Genomic DNA, 8,558 nt, shown 5'->3' with positions numbered 1-8,558 from the left:
AGAGGTATATGGACACGACCCTGTGAACAATGCCTCCTTAGCCAAAACCGTAGATAGGCTCTTGAACTCACTACCCCAGTCACTCTGCATGGACTTAATCGAGGCACCAAACTGATTATGCACCATTTTCTGAAACAGTTTAAATGCCAACAACGCTTGATCTTTACTCTTCAACAGATATAACCACGTATGCCGCGAAAACGCATCAACAAAAGACACATAAAATCGAAAACCATTCGAAGAAACGTGTGGAGGTCCCTACAAATCAGTATAAACAAGTTCAAAAGGATTCTCAAACGTAATATTAGATTGAACAAATGGTAGTTTGTGGCTCTTGTCCATATGACAAGTACTATAGGTTTTATTAACACTAGAATGAAGTTTACACCAAACTCATTGTCGTAACGTCCCTTTCATTTTAAAAGTTTTTACATTTTTAAAGAAATTCAATTGCCACTGATTTTTGAAAATATTTTTGATTATTTCGATTCCTTAAGTTACTTTGGAGTCGCCATCGACCTTTAAATTAAATAGGTCAAATATCTAAACAATGACTTTTAAACAATTTTAAGAAAAACCATTTTTAAGACAAAAATTAAATTGCGTTTACTAAAAAATCATTTTAACGAGTTTGTGAGTCGATTACGTATATGAAAGACAAATTACCACCACAATGCCCAAAAATTAGTACCTAGTCGCTTATATATTGTCGTGGTAGTATAAATTATGAATTCGAATATAAAATTAGAATATGATCCATTTATTGAACTTTAATTTATTTGTTTCGAATTATTTATTAGAGAAATTCTTTAATTTGAAGAAATCTCATGATGTACACATCCTTCAATGGGAGACTATCCTACCTATTTCTCGTGTATAAAAGAATTCTCTCCTCATAATATCAAAGATCATGAATCGAATAAAATTTAATATAAAAAACTGCATAAAATAACACTATTTAAAGAAACATTGCATTGCCATAATTTAAATTAAATAAAAAGAACAAATTAATTACTATCAATTTTTAAAGATAAGCTCGATTTGTTTTCAAGTTCACACTAATTTCTATCATTTTTTAAAGATAATCTCGATTTGTTATCAAGTTCACAATTTGTTCGAATGTCATGAATCGCACAACTTCTATAAGTTGTGATTTTCACTCCTATTCTACAACGTGTTCAAAAATGAATTCGAGTATAACATTAAAAAAGTATCAAATATAAAAGGGTATTTAATAGAATGAGATATTTATATAAAATATATTAATATCTAAATTTACAAAATGTGTTGAAATATCATTTAAAATATAAAGTGTATGCATATATTAAAGTGTAGGGATGAGAACGAATAAATAATCAATACAGGGCTCAATGGTAAAATAATAAATTTAAACTAAGGATTAAAATATATTAAATATATATGCGCATAAGATAATAATCATATAAAACCCTAACAAATGCTTAATATGATTTTTATACATAAAAAAATAGGTACATGGATTATTAAGGACTAAAATGCAAACATAAAAAAGCAAACCTAAGTAAAAAATAAAGCAACCAATCATGCTTAATAAAAGAGGGCTAAATAATAAAACAGTAAACTAAGGGACAAAAGTATAACATGACAAAAGTTAAAAGCTGAATGTAAATCTCATACAACCAGACAACGAAAACAAAATAAAAGCATCATACTGGACTAAAATGAGAATATATTAAATCAGGCATTAAATGTATAAAAAAGTCAAAAATATAAACAAATGGACAAAAGGACTAAAATGAAATAAACTACAAATTAGCAATCAAGATCAACAAACTAACGAAAATGCAGCAATAAGCAAATAAGGGTAAAATATAACAAAAACTAAATCAGAGACTCGAAATATAAAAAGCAAAATTACATTTAGTGACCCAAAATGAATACTATGTAAATTAAGAGCAAAGATCAGAATATGTACATGAATATAATAAAAAGAAAAAAATGGACTAAATGATATGGAACACAAATAACAGGCTAGAATAGAAAGAATCTTAAAATTTCATTAGTGACCAAAATAGAGTATCACAAAGTGAGAAGGTCTATTTATAAGAATATCCCAAGCGCTAAAACGCGAGCCTCCCTGCCCTTGAAATGACGCCGTTTGGCGTGTCGTATATATGTGAAAACCCCACGGTCAAAATGGCCCTAAACCCATTCATTTGCTAATTTTCATTTTTGGTCTGAAAGATAGTATTGCAAATCCCACAAAGAAAACCCCCCAAAAGATTACTATTGCAACATCCGAAGCAGAGGAGGCTTTACCTTCGGTGGGGAAGGCTTTCTCTACTCCGGTGGTGCGAAGGCGGCGACGATCGAATAAAAGGATAGGCTTTTAGGTTTTTTCCCTCTTTGTGGTTTATTTATTTATTTTCGTTTTGGTTATTTGTTGCTAAAAAAATGGTGGCTTTTGTGTGATGATGATGATGGGTTCCTGATCTTGCTGAGGAGTGTTTTTTTTGCTCGAAATGCTCTCTGGCCCTGTTGATTTATTTGGTTTGGTTGTGTTTTTTGCTGCTGTTTTTATGTTCTCCTTCAATCCTTTTCGTTTTGTTTTTTTGTTGCTGCATGTCAGAGGAGAGGCCAAAAAGGAGGGACCTTGGCATGAATTTGGTCATCGTGGCTTCATCCGAGGGCTAGGAGGTATTTTTAACAGCATTTGCTGTCCTTTTGCGCGCGGAGAGGCCTCTGCCACGATCATTGTTGTGGCAGAGGGGATACGGCCGGGGCGTCCACACGAGCGTCCGTAAAAGGGGACCAGCTGGTGAGCACGTGCATCTCAGACGCGGGCAAATGAACGGTCAAGGCTCGATGACGGCGGCTAGATTCACCTAGAGTTCTAAAAACCCTAAATACCATCTTTGATCTAGACCGTTGATGAGGTCCAGATCTCACGGTCGTGAGTTGTGCGGCACCTGGAGGAAGTGTGGAAGTCGAAAAATCTTACGAGCGACAGTCTTAATATACGGTTAAAGAAATATGCTATCGGTTATTTTTTTAATAAAACCGGTAAAAAAATTACCGGAAATATTATTATTTCTATTGGTTTTGTTATTATTGGACGTTTTACAGGTTTTGTTAACATATTCGGTGAAGTACTACCTAAAATATAATTTTTTATATCAGGTTTGTTATTGTTGGGTATTTTATTGAAAATGTTAAAAATATTAATGTTTTAGTAGAATAATATTATTTTATGTAACTTTTTTATCGATTTTATTAAAAAAATAATAATAAAATCAGTAACGTCTTTTCTTAATCGTATATTAAAGTTACCGCAAGAGAAGGAAGTTTTAACTCCACCTGGGTCGTAACGCATGGGCTAATTCTTTTGGGCCAATTGATTGGTCATTTGAGTTGTTACCTTGTTTTAACGCTAGGCTTGTATTTGGGTCTGTCTTGTAATTGGTGAGTTTGGATTTAATCTGCATAACTTGAAAAATAAAATGTAAATAATATTAATATATATTATATTATATATATATATATTGAATTAATCACTTGTGTCCGATCTATTGATCGATTAATCTAGATCGGATACTGCAGAGGTGATGATGACCCTCTCAACCCAGTTTGCTCCATTCGCAAACGCCAAAATTCGAACTTCTGACTTGCTTAAGGGACCTAGTGTCTCATCCTACTAGATCAATTGGTTGTTAGTTATATTAGTATATATTTGATATACATCTAATATCTAAATATAATAATAAAAGAAGCTTTTATATATATATGAAAATTGTAACTAAACCTCAATACTTTAATTAAATATAACAATACCCATAAATGATATTAATAAGTAATAAATAATGAAACTATCAAATAACTAAAAATAATATTTAATACTAGTATAATAATAATAATGATAATTCTAGCACCTTATTTAATAACCATAACTAATATAATTATTTATATAATAATAATAATAAATAATAATAATATAATATAATAATAATAATATAGAGATAAGACTAATTAGAATCTGGACGAAAATGAGTGTCTACACGCATTAGTTAACTTGACTAGAGTATCATTAGCTGGATGACCAAGCCACATGTGCCACAACTCTTCCGAAGAAACCGCCATGGAACTAGTAGCATCAGTAAGATTGGCTTCGAATAAACTTCCATGCATCACAAAAGAGTAAAGACTTCCATGCTCCTCTCCTTGAAGCAACACTTTCCCTGTAACTTCATCACGAACATAGCAACAGTTTGCATGGAACTTAAGAAACATATCATTGTCTCTAGCAAACTTAGAGACCGAAAACAAATTTTTTGTTAGTTGAGGAACAAACAATAAATCACCCAACAAAAGAGCTCTCGAGGAAGAAGGAATGTGAGAACTACCAATCGAACTTACATCAAGAGGCATACCATTTCCAACAATTAATTTACCTAGACCATGAAAATCACTTTGCTTCATCACCTTGGTAGAGTCAGAAGTGACATGATGTGTTGCACTTGAGTCCACCACCCAATGATCAGAAGCTGCTGTGACAACATTAACTTGAGGCTGCCCAACACCACCAGAGTTAAATATCCTCTTAGTGATGCTCTAGAAAATACTATAGCACAGTGTACGCATACATTATCGTATCAAAGTAATAAAGTTGAAATCCTTTGGGGATTTCGGATGTGAACCCATAGGGAGCAAAAAGTTACAATTGAGTTAAAGAAACAAGTATTGATTGAATTGGCATGAAAATAAGACAAATAACAAAAGAATAAATATAATGGAATAGAGGCAGGGTCATGCTACAACACTGAGAACAACATAAATTCAGAAATCAAATAGAGTGAGAAGATAAAAGGGAATCCTTGTTTAATTCATACAATTAATTAAACTACATTGTATTTAACATTAATTACTATTAACGAATTAAATATTCAACATCCACAAGTATATAAAAAAAACAACTATCTTAACTTCCATATCTCAGACAAAGTCTAAGTAGCTGAGTGATCTTGTTGACTACTGATACTACTCGGCAAAGATTGATCCCAGATGCTGCAACACTCCCCCAGATGAGCGACTTAGGCAACCATGGAAAGACGAGATTTTGTAAGGAAGATGATAGGATGAAGAATTGATGATTAAATGAGGGAGGTCCTATTTATAGGTGGAGGAGGTCAAAATTGTCCCCAATGAAGTTTCTCCACGTATCAGCAACGGTTGGAGAGGATACAACTATTCCAGCTAGTTGTCCCTGTTGTAGAAGGTTCTGCCCAACCTGGTGAGTCATCAGTTGTTGTAGCATTTGCTTCTTCCTTGCAGTATTTGCACCATTTTTAGCATGAAAATCCAGAAATTAGCCCAATTCAACCAAACTTTAAATAATGCAAAAATATATAAAAATAAGACTAAACTAATACTAAAATTCTATTAAACATACTTAATTTCAAGCCTAGGTATAAAGTGCTAAAATGATAACTCTTTTGGTGAGGTTATTACTTAGCACAACAATCACAAACCAGATTATCAGTCGAAGTGTACGAACTACTTGAACTTGATGAGTCACTCTTATATTGACCATGACCATCTGAGCTACACAATTGAAATCCTCGTCATACCAATGCCAGCATCGATCAACAAGGTGTTCGATCTTCCACATAACTGACATTGCACACAGATCGTCCACGACCTCTGCCCTTACCACTAGAAGAATAAGCAGAACGTTGAACTGAGCGTTTGGACGAACCTGCTGCTCCACACAACTTCCCTTGAGCAACGTTGGCACTCATTGGCAATGTCTCAAGTTGTTCCTCAAAACCGGTTAATTGTGTTTCAGCATCAAGCAACATGGTGCAGATATTATCTAAAGAGAGTTTTTTTCATGGTAGTTATAACAACCATGAAAGGCTGATACTCGCGAGGGAGACCCTTCAGTATACTAGCAATATGCTCAACATGAAGAATATCACTACCACATGAAGCAAGAGCATCACATACCTCCTTTACCTTTGTGAGATATGCACGTATACTATCACCGCCTTTCTTCAACGACTGGAGCTTGTAATGGAGGCTCATTATCACCATTGTAGATCGGTTAGCAAAAAACTACAAAATCGTATTCCAAACCGCCGCTGCTATTTCAGCTCCTATGAACTGAGGGAGAAGATGAACATTGTTCGTGGACAACAACCATGAGGCAAGCGCACTATCTTGTGCAACAAAATCTTCATACGCCTCATTAACCCGAACAACACTATCGTCACCAAGAACAGTCTCTGACAGAGGTTCAACAGCACCAGTCAACAACCGCTCCAAGCAATGACTACGAATGGTAAGCAAGATTTGCTACTTCCAAAGTAGAAAATTCATCTCATCTAAGACAAAATTAACCTTTTTTACGAGAAGAACTCTTCGAAGCACCAGAGGAAAGATCCATCAGATCCACCGGGCACGACGGAGAACCACTCAAGTAACGAACGCCATGTAAGAAACAAATGCATCCTGTTATTTAAAAAATGATTGAATTTAATGAAATGTATAAAGTAAAAAATAAAAATAAATTGCATATTCATTATTTTAAAAAATATTAAAATTTTGAAACCTCATTTCTACAATTTTATATTTCAAACTTTTGGATTCGTCATTGTGTGTTCCAGTCTCGTCTTCTCTTTATTTGAGTGTCTAATCTCTTTATTACGTTTTTTTAGTTGAAAACGTGTGAATGGCGATATTGGTAGATTTGCTTCTTCTTCTAATTGTCTAAATCATTATTAGAAAACTTAAGACAACCTTTAAAGATATTTTATAAAAAGAATCTAAGGAAACCAAAATAAGTTAAAATTTGCAAAATTATAATTGTGGAAACAATGTATATGAAATATCTAATATTGAAGCAGCTAACATACAAAGGGGTTGGTGGATTGAGCTGTTGCACCTTAACGTGGTTGGTGTCTCGAATCCATAGCGCAAGAAACAAGCATTTGGAATTTTCACAGCGTAAAAAGATTGACATTAAATTTGGACAGGCCAACTTAAAGTTTTGGATACAAAATATTCTACATAATATCTGATTACAAATATGCATTGCAAAACAATCTGACAACCCACATTTATTTCTTTTTCAAAAACTCAAATGAACAGCATTAAGACCACGGGAAAAAATGAAGACGCAGCAGCATTTGCTATATGGGATTGTGGCAGCTCTTTATATGACTCATACGAATTGGCATCACTCAGTCATATAATCGACCGCCATCTAATGACACTGCCTATTCGATACGATCCGAAGACGCCGACCCCCTGCATTTCTAGCCCGTCCGATGTCACCACAACTACAATTGCAGATCCCACTAGCAAATCCATAGCCAAGGAGTCTTCTCTGATGAGAAGCTTCGAACAACTTCAACGCATTAAGTTTTTGAAGAGAAGGTGGTTTGGAAAAAGGAGGGATGAGGCTATAAAGTTAAGGTCTGGAATCAGTTGCTTGTGCAACAAGTAGATATACAAAATAATAATTGGAGACTATGTTTCTTTCTTGTCCATGCCTGTTTTTCTTATTTCTTGTTCAAACATGAAGCTTTAGACCAATAATATTTTCAGATTTGATATACCAACGATAAGTTTGCTCCCATTTTCTATGTTAATAACACGCAGGAACAGTTCTTTGTGGAGAAGGCAATGATTTTTTTCTTCTGGTGTTGGAGATTCTAACAAGTTTAAGGCACAGATGTCCCTTAAATCATCGTTGTGTTCTGTCTAGGTAGAGAGTTGAGACACTGTATCTTCAATGTGAAAGGAACCCAGTTACATTTCAATATGGGTGTTTTAAGTCAACCACTTTAAAGCAGTAGAACCAAAAAGGCCACTGTTGATTAAGTATTTCTAATATAAATCTGCTTCCGATAACTTCATAAAGTTGGGGGACATCAGTGGAGCTTATTTTGGCACACAAGAAGTTTACAAAGTCAATCTATTTCATATAGGGGTGGTAAAATTCGATTTTAATTTTGAGTTATTTGAGTTAGTATAACTTTTTTTGTTTGAAATTTTATTTTGAGCCGAATTTGAATTTATAAAGTTCGAATTGTTTTGATCTTTAGCTAAGTACAATTTCTTATTTATATAATTCCCGATTTTCTTATTTTTTCAATTCCTCCTATAATTTAAGTTCAATTTTGATCAAATTTGAACCTCACGCTCCTCCAACCACGGTAAAATACTTATAATTTCAATATCTTTTTACAATAAACTTTATATTTTTCAATTTAATTTCCCAACTTTATTTTATTCAGTTTGATCATCCGACTACAACTCTTTGCAAATTCTTTCCTTCAATCAATTCTTTGAATCATTTATATATATCAATACTTTTTTCTCAAAATCTATTTTTAAAAAAATATTAAATATAATATATATTTTTAGATATTATTTAATTTATTAAATAATATTATAAATTTTACTTACGTGCATGTGAAACAAAATATAAATATATATATTGTATTTGTTTACAGAGAGAGTCATTAAAAAATCAATCAATATCATAATATTGTAAATAAGTGTATTTAAATTTGAAC

The sequence above is a fragment of the Hibiscus syriacus genome, unplaced genomic scaffold (genome assembly GCF_006381635.1).
Source record: "Hibiscus syriacus cultivar Baekdansim isolate YM2019G1 unplaced genomic scaffold, ASM638163v2 tig00110622_pilon, whole genome shotgun sequence".
Taxonomy (NCBI): Eukaryota; Viridiplantae; Streptophyta; class Magnoliopsida; order Malvales; family Malvaceae; genus Hibiscus; species Hibiscus syriacus.
The sequence above is the reverse complement of the archived record's forward strand: the minus strand, read 5'-3'. Positions refer to the sequence as shown.